We start from the raw sequence: 25,645 nt of genomic DNA on the forward strand, positions 1-25,645 counted from the left end.
ATGAAAATATAAGCCCCTAAAAATATTTAATGATAATTTTTTTGAAAATTTGAACTCCAAATAAGGGCCCACTAGCCGTGAAACCACCATGGGCAATTTTTCGGATGGGCGAATTTACGGCAGAATCCGGTAATATCCGGATACTTGAGAAATACTGAAAAATTTACATATCAAGGTCAAAATATTAGTTGTGTATTTTCATACAACTACCTTGGGGTATCATTACAGTCGAATGGTAAATTCAGCGACACAAGAAATAATTTGGCAGACAAAGCCACAAGAGCTTTATATGCAATGATGACTTCTGTGCCAAAAGAAACTGACTGCAAAACAATGTTACACCTATTCAAAACATGTATAAGACCAATACTATTATATGGATCAGATGTATGGGGCTTCGAAATTCAAGAAAATAATAAATGGGACATTACACCAATCGAGAAAACCCATCTGAAATTTAGTAAAAGAATGCTTGGATTGAATAAATTTTCATCAAATCTAGCTTGTAGAGCAGAAATAGGTGAACTACCATTACTAGTAGACATCAAAATAAATCTTATAAAGTATTTGGCACGGATCAAAGAACTTCCAGAATGTAATTTAACAAAACAGGCATACCATGAACAGATAAACTGCAAACTCCCATGGATTATGTCAATTTACAAAGAGTTAAATAAGGAAGATAACACATTAGATATAAAGAATATCAATGACAAATTGAATGCAACAAAACAAAATATAAAGAGAATAGGAAACAATATTAAACAAAAATATATTGAATTCTGGAAGGAGACAATTATGGATAAACCTAAGTTGAGAACATATACTCAATTCAAAACAAACTACAACTTTGAAAGTTACTTAATTATACTGAATCTAAAACATAGAATTTCTGTCTCTAGATTCCGAACAAGTAATCACAGCCTAGCAATAGAAAAGGGTAGACATACCCAACCTAAAATTTCTTTGGAAAACAGGATTTGTAAACAATGTACTTTAGCAGACATAGAAGATGAAATGCATCTCCTCATCAAATGCCCAAAATATCACACACTGCGAATGGATATATTCTCAAATATACAGTTTCCTGATGAAACAAAAACTGACCAACAGAAATTTACATACTTAATGAAAAATTCTAACACAAATGTAATCAAACTTGTTGGAGAATTTATACACAGCTCGTTCTTAATGAGAAACAAGAAAGATACTTAACAAAAACACTAAAATCTATCATTTATTATTTGCTATAGTTATTTTGTTATTTTGTTTTTTAATATCTTACTTTTGTTGCTATAAACTGATGGAAACACTGTATTTCTAAGGATGCAATAAATTATCTTTATTATTATTATTATTATTATTATTGCATTTAGTTGTTGGATCCACAGCCTCTATTTCAGTCATTTCATCCAGTGTTGTAGACATCACATGATGTCATATCTAGTGATGGAATAGTCTGGTATTTGTGAATACTAATGCAATGGAATGGTCGTCACATGCTTCAGTTATAACCTGGTCTTGAGTTGATCCCGATGGTGAAGCAATGTATTGAACACCACTCTGAAAATATAAAAAAATTCCACTCATAGTTATACCAGTTCTGGGTCTGTTTAAATTTGTTTAACCCTGCATAAACTAGCAACTAGCATAAACTTGTGTAAACCAGAAACTGGTATAATTCTGTCTAAGACAGCAACCTGTCTAAACTGGTCTAAACCAGTGTTACCCTGTATAAATTGGAACTCCTTTTAAAACAGCAACCTGTCTAACCCTGTACAACCCTGTATAAAATAGCAACTGTTCTGAACCTGTTCAAACTGGTTTAAACCAGTCTAACTCAGTATAAACTAACAAACTGTCTAAACTAGCAAACTGTCTAAACCTGTCTAACTCTGTATAAACTGGCAAACTGGCAACCTGTTTAAACCAGTCTAACATCCTATAAACCAGTCTAACCCTGTATAAACAAGCAACATTTCTGAACCTGTTCAAACTGGTCTAAACCTGTAATAAACTGGCAACCGTTCTGAATCTGTTCAAAGTGGTCTAAATTAGTCTAACACTGTATAAACTGGCAACCTGTTTAAACCAGTCTAACCCTGTATTAAACTAGCAACCATTCTGAACCTGTTCAAAGTGTTTAAACCAGAAATAAACCTGTTAAACTGTCAAACCGACAACCCGTTTAAACCAGTCTAACATCCTATAAACCAGTCTAACCCTGTATAAACTAGCAACATTTCTGAACCTGTTCAAACTGGTCTAAACCTGTTCAAACTGGTCTAAACCTGTTATAAACTGGCAACCGTTCTGAACCTGTTCAAAGTGGTCTAAATTAGTCTAACACTGTATAAACTGGCAACCTGTTTAAACCAGTCTAACCCTGTATTAAACTAGCAACCATTCTGAACTTGTTCAAACCAGAAATAACCCTGTTAAACTGGCAAACCGACAACCCGTTTAAACCAGTCTAATCTTGTATAATCAAGCAAACTGTCTAAACCAGTCTAACCCTGTATAAACTAGCAACCGATCTGAACCTGTTCAAACTGGTCTAAACCTATTATAAACTAGCAAACTGTCTAAGCCAGTCTAACCCTGTACAAACTAGCAAACTGTTTAACTCAGTCTAACCCTGTATAAAACTGGCAAATTGACAACCTGTTTTAACCACACTAACCAGGCAAACTGTCTAAACCAGTCTAACCCTGTATAAACTAGCAACCGCTCTGAACCAGTCTAACTCAGTATAAATTAACAAACTGTCTAACTCTGTATAAAATAGCAAACTGAAAACCTGTTTAAACAAGTCTAACTTCCTATAAACCAGTCTAACCCTGTATAAACTAGCAACCATTCTGAACCAGTCTAACCCTGTTTAAACTGGCAAACTGACAATCTGTTAAAACCAGTCTAATCTTGTATAAGCAAGCAAACTGTCTAAACCAGTCTAACCCTTTTATAAACTAGCAACCGCTCTGAACCAGTCTAACTCAGTATAAATTAACAAACTGTCTAACTCTGTATAAAATAGCAAACTGAAAACCTGTTTAAACAAGTCTAACTTCCTATAAACCAGTCTAACCCTGTATAAACTAGCAACCATTCTGAACCAGTCTAACCCTGTTTAAACTGGCAAACTGACAATCTGTTAAAACCAGTCTAATCTTGTATAAGCAAGCAAACTGTCTAAACCAGTCTAACCCTTTTATAAACTAGCAATCGTTCTGAACCTGTTCAAACTGGTCTAACTCTGTATAAACTAGCAATCTGTGTAAACCAGTCTAACTCTGTATAAACTAGCAAACTGTCTAAACCAGTCTAACCCTGTATAAACAAGTCATTGTTAATGACACGTCCCCGTTCCGTTCATATTTGAGTGACATATACATTCAAAGCAGATCATGACCGAAATGCACCTGCATATGTACAACACATTGTACTAAATCTGAACAAAATCCATCCATGCATGACTGAGATCCGGTTCCGGAATTGTGAAAATACGTGATTTTGATGCTTTTTCGGCCTTAAAATGGCCATCATTCAGCTATTGTTAAGCGGATCATGAAACAAATGCACATATCTATTTGTGACATGATGTACCATGTGTGTGTGAAGTTTGAACTTGATCAATCCAGACATGTCTTGGATACGGGATCCAGAACTGAATTCTTTAACAAAATGGCCGCCAGTCAGCCATTTCGAACTTGATCCGAAAAAAAAAAAAGATGTGCATCAAGGTCCTATTATGTTTAATGTGTGTACCAAATTTGAACAAAATCCGTCCATGCATAACTGAGATCCGGGTCCGGAATGGTGAAAATGTGCGATTTCAATGCATTTTCGGCCTTAAAGCGGCCGCTATTTCTCTATTGTTAATGAGATCATGAAACAAATGCACATACATATTTTTGACATGATGTACCTTATGTGTGTGAAGTTTGAACTCGATCAATTCAGGCATGTCTCAGATACGGATACAGAACTGAATTCTTTAAAACAAAATGGCCGCCAGTCGGCCATTTCGAACTTGATCCGGAAAAAAAATGACGTGCATCAAGGTCCTATTATGTTTAATGTATGTACCAAATTTGAACAAAATCCATCCATGCATAACTGAGATCCGGGTCCAGAATGGTGAAAATGTGTGATTTCAACGCATTTTCGGCCTTAAAGCGGCCGCCATTTGGCTATCGTTAATGAGATCATGAAACAAATGCACATACATATTTGTGACATGATGTACCTTGTGTGTGTGAAGTTTGAACTTGATCAATCCAAGCATGTCTCAGATACGGATCCAGAACTGAATTCTTTAAAACAAAATGGCCACCAGTCGGCCATTTCAAACCCAATCCAAAAAAAAAATGACGTGCATCAAGGTCCTATTATGTTTAATGTATGTGCCAAATTTGAACAAAATCCGTCCATGCATAACTGAGATCTGGGTCTGGAATGGTGGAAATGTTTGATTTTGATGCATTTTCGGCCTTAAAATGGCCGCTATTCGGCTATCGTTAATCGGATCATGAAAAAAATGCATGTGCATATGTCCCATATAATGTGTGATGTATGAGTTTGAACTTAATCGGTCCATGCATGTTCGAGATACAGGTGATCACGGATGCACACAGGGCAAAACATAAGTCTTTGTTTTCGGACTACGTCCGAACGGGGACTAACTAGCAACCATTCTTAACCTGTTCAAACCAGTCTAACCCTGTAAAAACTAGCAAACTGTCTAAACCAGTTTAACCCTGTATAAAGTAGCAAACTGTCTAAACCAGTCTAACCCTGTATAAACTAGCAAACTGTCTAAACCAGTCTAACCCTGTATAAATTAGCAAACTGTCTAAACCAGTCTAAGCCTGTATAAACTAGCAATTGATCTAACCCTGTATAAACTAGCAATTGATCTAACCCTGTATAAACTAGCAATTGATCTAACCCTGTATAAACTAGCAAACTGTCAAACCAGTCTAACTCTGTATAAACTAGAAAACTGTTTAAACCAGTCTAACCCTGTATAAACTTGCAATTGATCTAACCCTGTATAAACCAGCAATTGATCTAACCCTGTATAAACTAGCAATTGATCTAACCCTGTATAAACTAGCAATTGATCTAACCCTGTATAAACTAGCAATTGATCTAACCCTGTATAAACTAGCAAACTGTCTACACCAGTCTAACCCTGTAAAAACTGATAACCTGTTTAAACCAGTCTAACCTGTATAAACTAGCAACTGATCTAACCCTGTATAAACTGGCAATCTGTCCAAACATTTTCTGCACAGTATTGGTAGACATATCAAACACTCACCTGATACACTCTGTCAATATTATCACGGAATGAAAAGATGCATCTGAATTTAGTGCTACACCTTTCAGTTTTGAAAACCACTGCTCATGCTCAGACTGCAGTAAGAATAACAAAGCAATCATTGATATATTTGAAAACTGATTTCAAAATACTGTATTCAATACAAACAATGAATTCAGAATATGTAAATAACCACAATGTATTCTGAAGAAGATGACTGAACCTATCTATATGTGTATACATGATCAGAGCCATGTCGGGGCTCAACCCTATCAGAGTTCAATCCCGTGGGTTTATTAGAGATGAATGGGCTCTGATAAAATGCAGTTGTGTAAATGTAGCAACTGTCTCTCAATAACAAAGTCATTGTTCAAACCCTGCTTGGCCAAATTTTCAGTTATTGCCGAAGAACTCTCATTTATTTCTAAAGTTCCAAACCTTGGCCAAGCACTACACTTCAGAAATGCTTGACATTTAAAATTATGTACATTACTTCATATGCACAAATCAAAACTGTTAGTGAGGCTGATTAAAAAAATCAACAAATATAAATGGTATAAATGCAGTTAGTACCTGTGTTAACTGTTCAGGTGGTTTCTCTAGCATACTCTCCCGTGCAGATGTCTCCATGTCCTACAAAAAAAAAATTATTAAAATATTCACAGAAATCATAACGAGAAGTCATAATTATATTTATGTTAATTTCTAAATTACATTACAGTGTTTAAGTGAATATACAGAGTGGTTTATATTTGATTGGCATTTACCTTGAACTGTTTAAGTTTGTTTTTCCCCTGACATTTATTTAATAGTAAGCTTTGTTCAAGTTCAAGCATTCCAAGTACTTTGCGATGTTGACGGAATCACTTAGCAACAAAATTTTGAATTTTTTTTACAGTGAGTAGTTGATAACTAAAGTTAACTTACCAGTTATTAGTTTTATCACCAGCTAGTCTAGTACAATGGATACGTGACTGTTGTCCAGCACCCATACCATTAACTTGACCATCTCTAGCATAACATACTGAGTTTGACTGTGTATACTTCAATGCAATGCTAGCAACTATCAGATCACGTACAGCTGCCTCAGGAAGCTTGAAAAAAATATGATAAAAATGAATTACAGCAATTGTATCAACTAAAACATAGCAGGACAGACTCAAAATTGATTCCAATAGACTAATTTTCTCTGAAGTTCCCTGTTATGCATGATATCAACTGTAAACACAGGACAAACAAGCAGCTGAGATAGCTCCGCTGTTAGCAATGGACATTTCAATTAAAGAACTGAAGATATCATTAGAAAATTAGCAAATCTGAGAGAGGTGCACGAGGTACCTATATGTATAGTATCAAAGCAATCGGACTTGCGGTTTTCAATAAGAAGATGAAAATATCACTTTTTACCAAAAATTACAGAAATATTCATCAAAATTGAAGAATTGAAGATATAACGAAAAAAACAAATCTAAGAAAGGTCTACCCAAGGTACATATACACCAAGTATCAAAACATTCAAACTTGTAGTTTTCAAGAAGTCGAATACGATAAAAGTTGACACAGACGACGACGGACAAACACTCTTATGATAAACTGTGATGCAACACCAAGTGATGTGACAGGTGGAGAGCAGTCTTCAGTTCAAGTACTTACCTGCTGGGCTGACATGTTTAAAAGATGCAGCAGCTGGTAGGTTGAGGGCAGTCTTCAGCTCTCTTTACTAACTGCCCTGAATTGAAAGCGTCACCCAGATTAACAAATCAAGGAGAACCATTCAGGACTTTGACCGGTAGTTACCGTAGGTGTAGTGTTTAACAGTGCTGGCTTTTGATGAGGATTCATTCCATATCGTAGTGGTAACCGAGACACACCCTGACTGTATTCCTTTCGAAAATAATTTGAAATAGCGCTATCATACTCTCCTGTGTTGTTGAATGCCTAGAAATGAATGACAGAATGTAATAAAAGAATGAATGCACTGTCAAGAAAGATTAAAATGTCATTTTTTGGACAAATTTTTGTGATGTAAACAACATTTTGTAAAAAAATTTTGACAAAATCTTGAAAATTAAAAGGTCATTGACATTCCATGTTGTAGGACACCAACAAAATTTTCACTGTTACAAAACAAGTAAAATCCTTGAAAATTCCTTCCTCACAGTGATTAAAACTGACTTGTCTTGAGTTTATGAGTAATTTTCAAGAGAATCTGACATGTAACTTTTTTTTGATTACCACATGTAAATATTAATTGTCCAACAATCTAATTCAAAGAGAATGTAAATTATGAGTAAAAGTTTTAACCTGAGTGTGACATGCACCAATTACCAAAGAAATTACCCAGTTCAGGGTTTTTTCTAGAAAAAAGAAGCAATGCAATTCATCAAGTTGGGAAATAGGGTTCTCCCTACCAGGGTGTGGAGTTTTTGATAATTCTAAGTTAAAATGGAGCATTCTATGGCTTCCTTGACAGGTCACAGATGAACACTGTGGCAACATGTGATCCCTGGTCAATCAGAATTATATAGTTGCCAGAGGATCTGCTCCCCAGGGTGAGGGGGCGCATGGCCATTCCATGAGGGCGCTGTGACCCTATTCCCTTGTTTAAAAAAATCCCTGCACTTAAAGCTTGGTCTCAGTTTGTAGTCATTAGTCTGCACAACAGAATTTTACCCAGAATTCAACACAACAGTCAAAGTCACCATCTTTGTTTGTAGTCATTAGTCTGCACAACAGTCAAAGTCACCATCTTTGTTTGTAGTCATTAGTCTGCACAACAGTCAAAGTCACCATCTTTGTTTGTAGTCATTAGTCTGCACAACAGTCAAAGTCACCATCTTTGTTCATCTGAGACCCATATTTAGTGCATGCATGGCACAGCGACCACCGCCCTTTAAGATTATTTCATGTCACATTCTACATCAGAAACTACAGTCAAACCTGTCTATAGCGGCCACCCAAGGGACTTTAAAATTTTGGCCTTTATAGACAGGTGGCCTTTCTATACAGGTGCACTAATTTATTCATGAATATTAATTAGGCATTGAATCAATGTATTAAAACAGATCTCGCAACCCCATTTGACACACAACTGTACACAGTATCCAAACACTTTATTACAAATAAAAAATGTTGGTTTTAAATTGTATTATGTAAACTAAAATCATTTCACAAAAATCTATCATTGCACAATGAGTAGTAAGAAAATTATTTGAAGATTTGTACAGTAAAGTTCATGTTCAGCAGCAGTTTGAGTCTCATTTCCTACTAAAGAAATCACTCAGCTTGCTTTGCTTAGCTATTCTGAATTTGTATGTTTTTTTTTAATATCTATTGTGTCTGGTAACTGTTTTAATAAATCGGAGTGTATCTGGGCTATAGCAAATTCTTCCAAGGAGAAGGGAGAGGGACAGTTAGCAGTGCTTTATTGATCCCTACAACGTTACGTATACGAAAAGAACACTTATCTATTGTAGTGATAGATGGATCTCCTTCCAGTTATGTGACAACTTGAAAGTTTCCTCCCCAATCACAATTCCCTTAACATTTTGTTCATTTTTTTTTCAAAAATCTTCTCAACCTACCTCACTTACGAAATGGTTGATTCCTAATCAAAACATTACTTTGCGCAATCAAAATCTGAGCGACTTCCATGTTATTGTACTGATGCAACAATAGAAACATGTGAAATATGTCTGGTGAATTTGGCCAGTGAACTGGGGTCAATTTAACATCATTGTTAAAAGCATCTATTGTTAAATGTACCAAGGCAGTAGCGACCGACGAAACAAAATAGTTGAATGAATTTAGTTGGACAACGAGACGATCGAAAGGCAGTAACGAAAGCGACTCTACTTTTTGACCCGAGTTATCATAACCCCGGAAGAACAAGAAATGCACATGCGCAAGGGTTGTGTTGATTTTTTTCATTTTTGCTATCAGTTCCAGTTTATTTTACATGCGTATTTATCGATATTTATAGGAGTTCAAAGTGAATAAATATCGATACTAAATAACAAGTGAGTTATGTTTTTTTGTTGGTAATCAATTAGATTGGTGATTTACTGTCGACATTCCGATTCACCCCAGCCACATGCATAGGGACCGTGACTGTGTCCCGGTGACTCACAAAACTTTTGCGGGTCGTCATCGTTGTGGTTGCTCGATTCATTCATTGAACAAAATTGTAAGTTATTCCCATGGTAAACATATTTCAACAAAACATTAATGACAGCATGTTTTTTTTATCAAGACACTTTCAAATTCCCAATTATGTTTTGGGGTACGGTGTGCTTGCCGTGGTAAACTGAATTATAAACAAGAATAAAACAATTGCCGAAGCCATCGGTTGAATGAAAGGTGTGAAAACGTGCTAACTTTGTCCTTTGTGAGCTTGTGAGTTGGCTGAGATGGAAGGCAGTAGTCTGCAAGACATCCGGGAACTATGTCCGTTATATGCAGTTCAACTGATCATTGCGGCCGCTGAAGCGTGGCCGTTGGCCGCGTTAGGCAGGTGGCCGCTATAAACAGGGTACTTTACATGTAAAATGCATAGGGACTGTTCGGTTGTGACCGCTATAGGCAGGTGGCCACTGTATCCAGGTTTGTCTGTACAACAAAGCAGATGATGGAACTCTGGTCACTGAAATTATTTTGATGAGAAAAATCTTTCTATCAGTGAACACAACCACTTTATTGCCATCATACATACATATCCCATAATATTATTGACTGAGTTGATACCAACCTTGACAGCAAGCATTTTCCTTGTATCAGCTTTTGTGTCATGAGTTTCTGAACTTGACATTTCATCTGCAATTCTAGAAATGTTTAATCTAAATAAATGAACTTGTTAATACAAGTCATGTTTCATAATGCAGTACTTATCCACACTGACTACTGTAAAGGCATTAATTACTGCACAGATTTTATTTTCATAAATAAATCCAATCTTTTAACCAAATTTATTAATATGAGTCATGTTTCATAATGCAATACTTATCCACACTGACTACTGTAAAGGCATTAATTACTGCCCAGATTTTTTCACAAATAAATCAAATTTTTTAAATAAACTTATTTATTCTTGTAATGTTGTTAAACAATTATCATGAGATTCATTTGTTTATCTAATCAGAATATACTGCACTTCTGGTTGCTAGGCATAGCATACCCCCCACAATTTATTGACAAGTCTAGGTCAAAGGTCGCATGTCACAACAGTAGAAAAAAAAATCTTTCTGGTATTTAGCATAATGTAAAATACCCTATTTTTGTAAAAAATATTTTTTGTTGAAATAGAATTTGGCTATTTTGTTTAGAATTCATTTTCACTGTTCTTTGATGAAATGACTGTAAAATATAGAAAAAAATGCAGGATTTTATTTTCATCACCCAGCAACAATAGCAAAATACATTTTGTCATAATTTTTTTATTTTTATTTTGTCTTACCTTTTTGATTCTTTACAAATGCATGTGTAATGTATTCTACTATGCAAGTGGATTTGACAATATCGCCCTCTATGTTGCTTGGTAACTATGCTATTTACATGGCCGCCATTTTTTTGAAATGTTGATATGTTGTCTGGTGGTACTTTTCTTTCAAATAAACAGCAGCCTGTCTTTTTATTCATGTCATTTTTGCAATTTTATTTTTGCATCTATTTATTTTATAGTGTGTATTATTACCTGTTGTAGTCATTTGGATCACATACTACTGTCACTCTGCCATGATTCTTAGCTGCAGCTCTGAGTAATGTAACTCCACCTACAATAAACATTACAAATATTACAGAAAGACGATACAGGTGATCTTTACCCACCCATTTCAAGTACACCCACCCATTTCAAGTACACCCGCCCATCCCAAGTACACTCGCCCATCCCAAGTACACCCGCCCATCCCAAGTACACCCGCCCATCCCAAGTACACCCGCCCATCCCAAGTACACCCGCCCATCCCAAGTACACCCGCCCATCCCAAGTACACCCGCCCATCCCAAGTACACCCGCCCATCCCAAGTACACCCGCCCATCTCAAGTACACCCACCCATTTCAAGTACACCCACCCATTTCAAGTACACCCACCCATTTCAAGTACACCCACCCATTTCAAGTACACCCACCCATTTCAAGTACACCCACCCATTTCAAGTACACCCACCCATTTCAAGTACACCCGCCCATTTCAAGTACACCCACCCATTTCAAGTACACCCACCCATTTCAAGTACACCCACCCATTTCAAGTACACCCACCCATTTTAAGTACACCCACCGATTTTAAGTACACCCACCCATTTCAAGTATACCCACCCATTTCAAGTACACCCACCCATTTCAAGTACACCCACCCATTTCAAGTACACCCACCCATTTCAAGTAGACCCACCCATTTCAAGTAGACCCATCCATTTCAAGTACGTCCATCCATTTCAAGTAGACCCATCCATTTCAAGTACACCCATCCATTTCAAGTACACCCACCCATTTCAAGTACACCCACCCATTTCAAGTACACCCATCCATTTCAAGTACGTCCATCCATTTCAAGTACGTCCATCCATTTCAAGTACGTCCATCCATTTCAAGTACATCCATCCATTTCAAGTACACCCATCCATTTCAAGTACACCCACCCATTTCAAGTACAACCAGGTAAAGTATACCTATATATTTCCCACATGACATGTATATTCCCAAATATTGCCAAGTGTACATGTACCTACCCAGGTAAGGTATGCCTAGTATACCCACCTATTGTCACCATGACATGTATATTCCCATATATTGCCTTGTGTACATGTATCTACCCAGGTAAGGTATGCCTAGTATACCCATCTATGCCTAGTATACCCATCTATTGCCACCATGACTTGTATATACCCAACTATTGCCTAGTGTACATGTACCTACCCATTAAGGTATGCCTAGCATACCCATCTATGCCTAGTATACCCACATATTGCCACCATGACATGTATATTACCATATATTGCCTAGTGTGCCTGTACCTACCCAAGTAAGGTATGCCTAGTATACCCATCCATTGCCACCATGACTTATATATACCCAACTGTTACATCAACCGATTGCCTAATATACCCACCTATGACTTGTATACCAACTACCACCTAGTATACTAACTACTGCCCAGAATTTTTTTAAACCAAGGAACAGGGGCGCAGCGCTCTCATGCCATGGCCATACGGTCCCTTACCCTGGGAAGCAGATCCTCTGGCAACCATAAAATTCACTTGGTGGCGCCCTTAAATTGCAGTGCTCCTGCAGTTTTTCCCATCCATGTGAAGTATACCCACACATGCCATTTATATACCCATATTTATATACATTTACATTGTCTAGTATACCCACACATGCCATTTATATACCCATATTTATAAACATTTACATTGCCTAGTATACCAACCCATGTGAAGTATACCCACACATGCCATTTATATACCCATATTTATATACATTTACATTGCCTAGTATACCTACCCATGTGAAGTATACCCACACATGCCATATATATACTAATATTTATATACATTTACATTGCCTAGTATACCCACCAATGTGAAGTATACCCACACATGCCATTTACATACATTTACATTGCCTAGTATACCCACCCATGTGAAGTATACCATACATGCCATTTATATACCCATATTTATATACATTTACATTGCCTAGTATACCCACCCATGTGAAGTATACCCACACATGCCATTTATATACTAATATTTATATTCATTTACATTGCCTAGTATACCCACCAATGTGAAGTATACCCACACATGCCATTTATATACTAATATTTATATTCATTTACATTGCCTAGTATACCCAACCATGTGAGGTATACCCACAAATGCCATTTATATACTCATATTTATATACATTTACATTGCCTAGTATACCCACCCATGTGAAGTATACCCACACATGCCATTTATATACTCATATTTATATACATTTACATTGCCTAGTATACCCACCCACGTGAAGTATACCCACACATGCCATTTATATACCCATATTTATATACATTTACATTGCCTAGTATACCTACCCATGTGAAGTATACCCACACATGCCATTTATATACCCATATTTATATTCATTTACATTGCCAAGTATACCCACCCATGTGAGGTATACCCACACATGCCATTTATATACACATATTTATATACATTTACATTGCCTAGTATACCTACCCATGTGAAGTATACCCACACATGCCATATATATACTTATATTTATATACATTTACATTGCCTAGTATACCTACCCATGTGAAGTATACCCACACATGCCATTTATATACTCATATTTATATACATGTACATTGCCTAGTATACCCAACCATGTGAAGTATACCCACACATGCCATTTATATACCCATATTTATATACATTTACATTGCCTAGTATACCTACCCATGTGAAGTATACCCACACATGCCATTTATATACCCATATTTATATTCATTTACATTGCCAAGTATACCCACCCATGTGAGGTATACCCACACATGCCATTTATATACACATATTCATATACATTTACATTGCCTAGTATACCTACCCATGTGAAGTATACCCACACATGCCATATATATACTTATATTTATATACATTTACAGTACATTGCCTAGTATACCTACCCATGTGAGGTATACCCACACATGCCATTTATATACTCATAGTTATATACATTTACATTGCCTAGTATACCCACCCATGTGAAGTATACCCACACATGCCATTTATATACCCATATTTATATACATTTACATTGCCTAGTATACCCACCCATGTGAAGTATACCCACACATGCCATTTATATACTCATATTTATATACATTTACATTGCCTAGTATACCCACCCATGTGAAGTATACCCACACATGCCATTTATATACCCATATTTATATTCATTTACATTGCCTAGTAAACCCACCCATGTGAAGTATACCCACAAATGCCATTTATATACTCATATTTATATACATTTACATTTCCTAGTATACCCACCCATGTGAAGTATACCCACACATGCCATTTATATACTCATATTTGTATACATTTACATTGCTTAGTATACGCACCCATGTGAAGTATACCCACACATGCCATTTATATACCCATATTTATATTCATTTACATTGCCAAGTATACCCACCCATGTGAGGTATACCCACACATGCCATTTATATACACATATTTATATACATTTACATTGCCTAGTATACCTACCCATGTGAAGTATTACCCACACATGCCATATATATACTTATATTTATATACATTTACATTGCCTAGTATACCTACCCATGTGAAGTATACCCACACATGCCATTTATATACTCATATTTTTATACATTTACATTGCCTAGTATACCTACCCATGTGAGGTATACCCACACATGCCATTTATATACCCATATTTATATACATTTACATTGCCTAGTATAACTACCCATGTGAAGTATACCCACACATGCCATTTATATACTCATATTTATATACATTTACATTGCCTAGTATACCTACCCATGTGAGGTATACCCACACATGCCATTTATATAGTCATATTTATATACATTTACATTGCCTAGTATACCTACCCATGTGAAGTATACCCACCCATGCCATATATATATACTTATATTTATATACATTTACATTGCCTTGTATACCAACCCATGTGAAGTATACCCACACATGCCATTTATATAGTCATATTTATATACATTTACATTGCCTAGTATACCTACCCATGTGAAGTATACCCACACATGCCATTTATATAGTCATATTTATATACATTTACATTGCCTAGTATACCCACACATGCCATTTATATACCCATATTTATATACATTTACATTGCCTAGTATACCCACCCATGTGAAGTATACCCACACATGCCATTTATATACCCATATTTATATTCATTTACATTGCCAAGTATATCCACCCATGTGAGGTATACCCACACATGCCATTTATATACACATATTTATATACATTTACATTGCCTAGTATACCCACCCATGTGAAGTATACCCACACATGCCATTTATATACTCATATTTATATACATTTACATTGCCTAGTATACCCACCCATGTGAAGTACACCCACACATGCCATTTATATACCCATATTTATATACATTTACATTGCCTAGTATACCCACCCATGTGGGGTATACCCACACATGCCATTTATATACCCATATTTATATACATTTACATTGCCTACTATACCTACCCATGTGAAGTATACCCACACATGTCATGTATATACCCATATTTATATACATTTACATTGCCTAGTATACCCACCCATGCAAAGTATACCCACACATGCCATTTATATACCCATATTTATATACATTTACATTGCCTAGTATACCCTCCCATGTGAAGTATACCCACACATGTCATTTATATACCCATATTTATATACATTTACATTGCCTAGTATACCTACCCATGTGAAGTATACCCACACATGCCATTTATATACCCATATTTATATACATTTACATTTTCTAGTATACCCACACCCATGTGAAGTATACCCACACATGCCATTTATATACCCATATTTATATACATTTACATTGCCTAGTATACCCACACCCATGTGAAGTATACCCACACATGCCATTTATATACCCATATTTATATACATTTACATTGCCTAGTATACCCACCCATGTGAGGTATACGCACACATGCCATTTATAAACCCATATTTATATACATTTACATTGCCTATTATACCCACACCCATGTAAAGTATACCCACACATGCCATTTATATACCCATATTTATATTCATTTACATTGCCAAGTATACCCACACATGCCATTTATATATCCATATTTATATACATTTACATTGCCTATTATACCCACACCCATGTGAAGTATACCCACACATGCCATTTATATACCCATATTTATATTCATTTACATTGACTAGTATACCCACCCATGTGAGGTATACCCACACATGCCATTTATATACCCATATTTACAGTGTTCTCCCCAGACTCTAAGCCAAGCATCGCGGCTAATTTACATAACAATACATCTTATTTGCATAATTTTGTTTGCATAATAATTAGCTTCCCCAACAAACATTTTAACTGAAATAAAAAACTGATACATATCTCATATATTTTTTATCATTTACATTCATTGTGTTTTATGTGTGCATCAAGTCAAATAAAGTTTGAAATAGAACAGGAAAGAAATGGCAATACTTATAGCCAGTCAGTAAATATATTGTTTATCCGTGGAGGTAACTGGTTCATCATTATTTTGTGTACAAGTACAGTCAGTTTTAGTGCCAATGTTACTGTCAGTTCATACGACGGGGGGGGGGGGAATTTGTTTGTTAAATTTGTAAAATCTGTATGAAGAAATTAATAAATCAATAATGACATTTTTTTTCTACAACGGCATTTCAAAACTAAAGTCAGCGATTTTTCATTGATCTATCTATTATTTGTGTAACGCTACGATCACCGTAACATTGTCAGCTGACGGCATTGCGTTGAACGGGTATTCACCGCTGCTGTTGCGATCATCGGTCCCTGACTTTTTTGTTTAAAAATACACAAACTTAGAATGTTTGCTTAATTAAAACGATTCATTGATGATTAACTAAGAAATTACATCAAAATCGCCAACGAAATGTTGTTTTTAAACATCGCGGAAAAACATGCACTCTGCGCCGCCATCTTTGTTACCTCAGTCAAAATCTCCGCTGTAATCCAGCATGCATTGGTTGTGATGTCACTACATGCGTTATGTCGCCTTAGGGTGGCGTTCCTCGGTAATGACGCACTATGAATGAGGTATTTCTAGAGGTCAGGGTTCGTTTTTTCCTTGTCCGTCTCGTCTGCAGTTGAATAATTTTTACTTCGATTTATTTACAGTTTTTTTTCCCCGATGCGACTTAATTTCACTTGTTTTTTTAATTCTTGGTAATTAGTGTCACTGGCGATGAAGTAGTAAAAACGCAATTAATCGCAGTGCAGCAACTCGGGATAGACCATCCCGACGCAATGGGCAAATTATTACTACCCTAGTATTTTGGGTTTGCCTGCTCCGCACCCTTGATAGAGTTGGTAACTTCTTGTAGACTTCCAATTTTATCACTGTTTTTGTAAGGCTAACTATGTACAAAGGCGAGATTACCTTTCGATCAATACATGTTATTGTTTTAAAGGTGTGCTAGACGAGGCTGACACTTGTAAACAATACAACGTGAATAAGCATCGCGGGCAGGATTTCAAGGATCGCGGGCAAAACAAAAGCGACGCGGCTGTTTGTCTAAGCGACGCGGGCCCGCAGTGCTTGAAAGGCCTGGGGAGAACACTGATTTATATACATTCACATTGCCTAGTATACCCACCCATGTGAGGTATACCCACACATGCCATTTATATACCCATATTTATATACATTTACATTGCGTCGTATACTGAGTCATATTAGCTAAACTGCCATCACTTCTTTACTTACCAATATCAATTTGTTCCACAGCTTCCGCTACAGTCACACCTTCTTTTGATACAGTGTTTACAAATGGATACAAATTACAAGCAACCAACCTACAGGTAAACAGCATAATGGTAATGAGACAAATAGATATTTATAATATTTAACAGTCAACGCTCAAATCAAATTGTGAATGAGAGCAAATAGAAAGGTGTTCTGTAATTGGTTAGCTGGTACATGTAAGTATGAAGGATTGAATGACCAATGAGAGCAAATAGAAAGGTGTTCAGTAATTGGTTAGCTGGTAAGTATGAAGGATTGAATGACCAATGAGAGCAAATAGAAAAATGTTCTGTAGTTGGTTAGCTGGTAGGTATGAAGGATTGAATGACCAATGAGAGCAAATAAAAAGGTGTTCTGTAATTGGTTAGCTGGTAGGTATGAAGGATTGAATGACCAATGAGAGCAAATAGAAAGGTGTTCTGTAATTGGTTAGCTGGTAAGTATGAAAGATTGAATGACCAATGAGAGCAAATACAAAGGTGTTCTGTAATTGGTTAGCTGGTAGGTATGAAGGATTGAATGACCAATGAGATGCATTTTTTATAAGCGTTTGGCATTCTGTCATAACTTACTTGATGTATTTAAAATCTTGTTTTTCCATGTCAGCACGGTCGCTTTCTGAATTACGTGCCAAAATGCCTGCAAAAACATAACACATAATAAATAATAACAGAACATAAATTATGAGGAATTTTACATTCCATGTTAACTAAAGCCAATAGTGTTCTCTGATTCCTACAGGTGTTATGCCATAAAAATTTAAACTATGAATATTAATGAGGTTATTTGAATACAACAAAGCACGTTTATCGACCAACACACAGCAGAGATCGTTGCGAGTCAGTACTGCTCCAGTCCATACTTTGCAGAATGATTTTTCTGTTTGTACTAATAAATGTAATTTACTAAAAGATAATAGCAAAAAATGCTGATGAAAATTGTTTTTCTCTGTGTGAACATTTGTGATTAGTGACAGGATTATGGATTTATTACGAGTTACATGTATACATTTCTGTGTTCAATGTAAACACAGGAAAGTGTTCTAATGTGACATGACATATTTAATATTGGTGATGTGGTTTACAAGTATACATTTCTGTGTTCAATGTAAACACAGGAAAGTGTTCTAATGTGACATAACATATTTAATATTGGTGATGTGGTTTACATGTATTCATTTCTGTGTCCAATGTAAACACAGGAAAGTGTTCTAATGTGACATAACGTATTTAATATTAGTGATGTGGTTTACCCCATAATCACCTGACATTTGAGTACAACACACAGACATCACAACAACAGCTGCTGTTTTCTGTTATCACAAAATCTAATGAAATTATCATTTACTGTCATACCTCCATGTACAGCTGGATGCAACGTCTTAACTCTACCTCCCAACATTTCAGGTGCACCAGTTACATCAGACACATCGCTATAATACAAAAACAAGAAATAAAATGAAAAATTATTATCATTGAGCGGGTATGTAACTTTATTGCGTCTACAACAGTAATTGGAGTGTCTAGGAAAGTGCCTGGGGATGTTGCAAAGTCCCTCAGTAATTGCCTACCAGGTGCGGGAGTATTTAAATATCTTGGATCCGCTGTAAACATTTTTTAAGGAGATTCTCATTACAATTTTTGTTCTGTTGATTGTGAAAGTTAAAACTAAATTCCCTAAAGTCTCAATTTATAATGCTTGTCAGTATTTATAGAATGTGACAAGATATTATTACTCCCTAATACTAAAATATGTTTGGATAATTAGAGTACAAGCACATTAGCACGTATGGTCCGGTTAGACTTAAAATACACCACGAATATTCACTTTTGAGATATAATTTTTGATATGTGTTGATTCTTGGATATTTCATCTTCGTTGTTCTGTACTTCGTTTAGTAATTCGAACTTCCCAGTTTGCGTAAAAAGGGGGAGTTTCGTGATTTCCGCATCGAAAATGCTTTTGCTTCATTATTTGTTGAGGGACGGCCGCTTACCCGGTAGGTATGTGCTCTGTAAATTGCAGCACATGGACCTAAAAACGTTAGGTAATCAAACAAAAATTACGTAGTACTAAAGTCCAAAACGTACGTTCAAGGTCTGCATTTTTTCGTAGCATAAAAACGATTTACTACCTCGCTTATTGTGACACCATCAAATCAACTGATTTCCATTCCCCTCAAGAGTCAAAATGGTATGTGCCTCCATTGTATGCCACGACCCAAAACAGTCTTTTTTTGCCTGGCGTGTTCATTTGCCTACAATAACGTTTCAGTGGCTGTCACTGTCGTACTCTGAGTCTTGTTGATAACATTTTGGTTCAAATTCACGTAGCTGTCGACGAGAAAACTCTGACAAATTTTCAACTAAAGCTAATTTGCATAACAATGTTTTTCCCCTTGGAAATTCACTCGCATTGAATTGCGTTCTCCGTGATAGGCAAAAATGTACTAAAGTACGTTCGAGATCTGCACTTTCTTATAGCATAAACACGGTTTTTACCTTCGATTACTTAATCTAATTGAGGTAGCAGGTATTCACGCTAAATTTTTGATTTGGTAAATAACCTATCCTGTTTTTGGTCTCGACCTTTTTTCGCCCGAAGGGCAAAGGCAATAAGACTAGATTCTCAAGGACGCAGGTCATTTGGGTCAGACGATTTCTTTTGTTTCGAATTCGTTGTACGCCTAGCCTAGCAACGTTGTTTTGGGGGAATATATAACATGTTCATATGCATAACAATTCCTTACTGAAACATTTCCTGTTCTCTCTAAAATTCTACAATGCCACTAGCCCGAGATGAACTTCCTGTTCAACACGTTGTTGAACAAGTCATTGAAAATGACACAGTCCCCATTAAATTTTTGAAAGTTCTCTTTGTGCTTGTAATATTAAAGCGGAGGGGTTGCCGCGAGCATGTCCTTGAAACTTGAGTTCCAAGTGGCGTATACAACAGATTGTTTACATCAAAACATGTGTTCCGTGTAGTAGTAATATGGCCAAAAATAAAAACAGCAGTTATTCGGCCATCTTTGATCTGATTATGAAACACACTGATATGTATGATGTATGTGCCAAATACGAATGAAAATGGTACATAAATTGTGGAAATATAGTAGTAAGGCCAAAAAGTCAGATGGTTGTCAATCGGCCATCCTTGACCAGATTTTGAAACAAATTGTCATGGACATGCATCCTAACATGTATAAAGTACATGTATGTGCCAAATTTGAATGAAAACTGACAGAGCACATCCAAGATACCGCAGAAAAAAACAAAACAAGATGCCTGCCAGTCGACCATCTTTGATCCAATCATGGACATGTATGCTAACATGTATAATCTATGTACCAAGTTTGAATGACAACTGACAAAGCATGTCCAAAATACAACATTTTCAAAAAACTAGATGGCTGCCAGTCGGCCATTTTGAATCGAATCACTAAACCACTGCATGTGCATATGTCCCAAATAAGGTACTAGGCTCATGCAAAGAATGAACGGAATCGGTCCACAGGATTCTGAAATGACTCTGGACAGACTGACGCACAAACGGACGGACACACGAACGGATGGACGGACAGACTCAAGAACTCACGGATGATCGGGGACATGTATCCTAACATGTATGATCTATGTACTAAATTTGAATGAAAACTGACAAAGCATGTCCAAAATACAACATTTTCAAAAAACAAGATGGCTACCAGTCGACCATCTTTGATCCAATTGTGAAATAAATCGTCATGGACATGTATCCTAACATGTATATAAATCTATGTACCAAGTTTGAATGACAACTGACAAAGCATGTCCAAAATACAACATTTTCAAAAAACAAGATGGCTGCCAGTCGGCCATTTTGAATCGAGTCGCTAAACCACTGCATGTGCATATGTCCCACATAAAGTACTAGGCACATGGAAAGAATGAACGGAATCAGTCCAAGGGATTCTGAGATATGACTCCGGACAGACGCAGACCGAATTATAAGTCCCCGTTTTCGGACTTCGTCTGAACGGGGACTAATAATATAATAATAATAATTGTTTATTGCATCCTTAGAAATATACATTTTTTTCAGTATATAGCAATAGGAATATTAATCAATACAGAAAAATAAAATAAAATATAACAAGTTAGTAAGAATTTTGAAAAGTAAATAAAATATAATAAGTTCAAATCACATACAACACATTGTTGAATGTTCGCGTCACTGTACATAAAAACACACTCTTGAACTTGACAATTTTGAAGTTCAGACCATTAAGCAAACAGATGGAAATACCAGTTGCATAAATCATGAAGATTGATCATACGATTGCTGACCGAGATAGCTGAATTTAGTGTTCTTTTCTATGCAATATAAAATCATATCGATGCTGTGGGCGGCGAAGGGTAACAGGTTGTTTTGGTTCAATGGCTCTCAAGGCACAGGCAACTGACATTTCCTGACTTTTTCTGACTATTCTGACATGTTCTGGGCTGTATATAACAGTCAGACACTGACAAGTAAGTGTTTTTGTCTGTTTCCATGGTAGGACATGAACGTGAAGCTATAACGCGAGTTTATAACTAAATGGGTCCCGTATACAAAGTTCACAAAAACAATTCAGTCTTTAGAAGTCACTTAGTTTATTACTAGGACGTATTCTGCTGTTACATTTATTATTTCCAACCGTTTTGCGATAGTATTTTCTAGAATGAAGGCAGCATTTACAGTTCATTCAAAGTTGCATTAGGATTACGTTGATACAGTGTATCAATGATATAGTGAAGGTACGACCTACCTGTCAAGTATGAACAAAATCAGGCGAGCCAAAAAAATCACAAGAGTTAAAAGCCGTTGCTGGTGAAAAGTTACCCCAACTTTTGGGTAAATTTTCTCCGTAATGAAAATGGGCCGCGTATACGAAGTTTGCAAAAACCATTCAGTCTTTAGAAGTCACTTAGTTTATTACTAGGACGTATTCTGCTGTTACATTTATTATTTCCAATTGTTTAGTATTTTCTAGAATGAAGACAGCATTTACAGTTCGTTCAAAGTTCAAAGTTGCTTTGAGATTACGTTGATACAGTCTAACAATGTCGGCACCGGATGATCTCTTACCAGTGCGCAAAGTAGACAAAATAAAAAGCATGATCATTTGAACACTGCTATTACAAAACTGGTAGGAGGTAATAAATTTGGGGCGAAAGTATTCAAAAAACACTTTGTGGCTGTTGCAATGGCAGTGGTGTGACATGATTTTTTTCCAATCAGTGACGGTACAACCTACCTGTCAAGTATGAACAAAATCAGCCAAGCCAAAAAAAAATCACAAGAGTTAAAAGCTATTGCTGGTGAAAAGTTACCCCAACTTTGGGGTCAATTTTCTCAGAAATGAAAATGGGCCCCGTATACGAAGTTCGCAAAAACCATTCAGCCTTTAGAAGTCACGAAACCCACTTATCGCAAAAGCCACTTACCGCAAGGCTACTAGTTTTGTCAAAAAATAAGACATCACCTGATTGGAATACCAGCATCTCTGATGGCTTTCGCTGTACCACCGGATCCAATCAACTTTAGTCCCAGGTTGTGCAGCTTCTCAGCAAACGACACCAATCCTGTCTTGTCAGACACACTCAGTAAAGCTATAAATAGAAAGTATTTGTGTCATATTATTATAACACGATATTGATTAGTAGAAATGTGCAGAGGTGTCCATGGCAACAGTACATGTACCTCATAATTTAATGATCTAGTTAAACAATAATGACACCCCCCTCCACCAACAGCACCATAACTGAACACATACAACGAAATAGAAAATGAAGAGCACTTCCTTCTTAAAAGTGGTCTTTATAAAAAAGAAAAAAATGAGCTTCTCAAAAAATTGCTGCTATCTCCCTAACTTTCTAACAAATAAAAAATAGTTGCAATACTAAACAATGGTAATACAAAATTGGTTCCTCAAATTGCTAAGTACATACATGATTGTTTTAAAATCTGAGAGAACAACTTGAAAAAAGTACTACCAGCTGCCTCAAAATCAATAAAAACATTTACTTTAACTTATTATATTTTATTAATAACTTTGTTTTCTACTCTTTTAATTTTATTTAATTTTTTTCACAATCTGATTAAAATCTGAAGTAGTGTACGGGCTTTAATTATTTTAGCTCTAAACTTATTTTAATTTTATTTTTTATTACTTTTGTTATTAATGCCCTTTTATTTTATTATTTTACTTTGATTTTGATTGTACAGATGATCATCTAATAATGCCTACTCTACAACGTGATGGGAATCCTGATATACACTAAGCTAGCCACAGCCCACAGGTAATTCTATGCACGCTGGTATAAGTTACTCTTTTAATACATGTACCAGTAGATATTCAATATTTTGGAAATATATAGAAATATGCATGCCATTCTACATCGTACTATTCAACAATGTCTTGTATTATTCATTCATTCTCTGACTGATGTCCCAATACTAGACAATAGCCACGGTGACGCTAGACATACAGCCACAGTTACTTTGGCAATCCACTACTAGTATTTAGCCCTTCGTACAGTGCTGTGTGTACGGGGAGGGGATAGCATAAATTTGTAGGCGGGTGTCGAATCCTCGGTCTATGCGACTTCTCAGGACTGTGGGGGCCGAATGATCAGAGGAAGAAGGCCAACCTACAGGACTGTACTCAGGGCTAGGGAGGGGACATCTATCAACCGAACGCGTCCCCGTATACACAGCACTGTACGCAAAGAATCGCCATGTGAAAACACATTTCAACGATCCATTTTACATTTAAAAGTCGTGTAGCCTCGAAGGAATTAGAAACGATACGAAATAAAGTGACAAACGTGAGAAACACGGCCAATATAAAACTCACCCATTTCAACCGCCGCCATTTTCTCGTCTGGTGACTGACCGGAAACACGTGGGTGAATTGAGGTCATGCCTGAGGTCATGAGGTCACTGGTGTAAGAGGTTCTCCATTTTAAAACAACAACAACATAATGAACAACGAATGAAAATTCAGAAAATGTTGTTAAGCATATGTGAAAATATTGTAAATACCAAATTCCTCCAACCTTTCCTATGGCGCGGTATCCATGACAAAATTAACGTCCATAATATGGCGCGGTATCCATGCCAAAATTAACGTCCATAATATGGCGCGGTATCCATGCCAAAATTAACGTCCATAATATGGCGCGGTATCCATGCCAAAATTAACGTCCATAATATGGCGCGGTATCCATGCCAAAATTAACGTCCATGATATGGTGCGGTATCCATGCCAAAATTAACGTCCATAATATGGCGCGGTATCCATACCTAAATTAACGTTCATAATATGGCGCGGTACCCATGCCAAAATTAACGTCCATAATATGGCGCGGTATCCATGCCAAAATCAACGTCCATAATATGGCGCGGTATCCATGCCAAAATTAACGTCCGTAATATGGCGCGGTATCCATGCCAACATTAATGTCCATAATATGGCGCGGTATCCATGCCAAAATTAACCTCCATAATATGGCGCGGTATCCATGCCAAAATTAACGTCAATAATATGGCGCGGTATCCATGCCAAAATTAACGTCCATAATATGGCGCGGTATCCATGTCAAAATTAACGTCCATAATATGGCGCGGTATCCATGCCAAAATTAACGTCCATAATATGGCGCGGTATCCATGCCAAAATTAACGTCCATAATA

The 25,645-nt window shown here is 36.4% G+C and overlaps 1 pseudogene across 1 annotated transcript; it reads right to left on the reverse strand.

Annotated features, from left to right (window-relative positions):
- Window positions 1–797: 797 nt before the first annotated feature.
- LOC144344311 (bifunctional purine biosynthesis protein ATIC-like) lies at window positions 798–24,859 on the reverse strand (annotated as a pseudogene). The gene is made up of 12 exons (XR_014927883.1): window positions 24,807–24,859; window positions 23,433–23,559; window positions 19,282–19,358; window positions 18,499–18,565; window positions 17,888–17,976; window positions 11,016–11,094; window positions 10,074–10,146; window positions 6,980–7,264; window positions 6,328–6,464; window positions 5,900–5,959; window positions 5,327–5,421; window positions 798–1,563 (listed from the first exon to the last, which is right to left on the reverse strand). The product of XR_014927883.1 is annotated as a bifunctional purine biosynthesis protein ATIC-like (transcript).
- Window positions 24,860–25,645: the final 786 nt, after the last annotated feature.

The sequence above is a fragment of the Saccoglossus kowalevskii genome, chromosome 20, assembly GCF_978046115.1.
Source record: "Saccoglossus kowalevskii chromosome 20, keSacKowa6.1, whole genome shotgun sequence".
Classification (NCBI taxonomy): domain Eukaryota; kingdom Metazoa; phylum Hemichordata; class Enteropneusta; family Harrimaniidae; genus Saccoglossus; species Saccoglossus kowalevskii.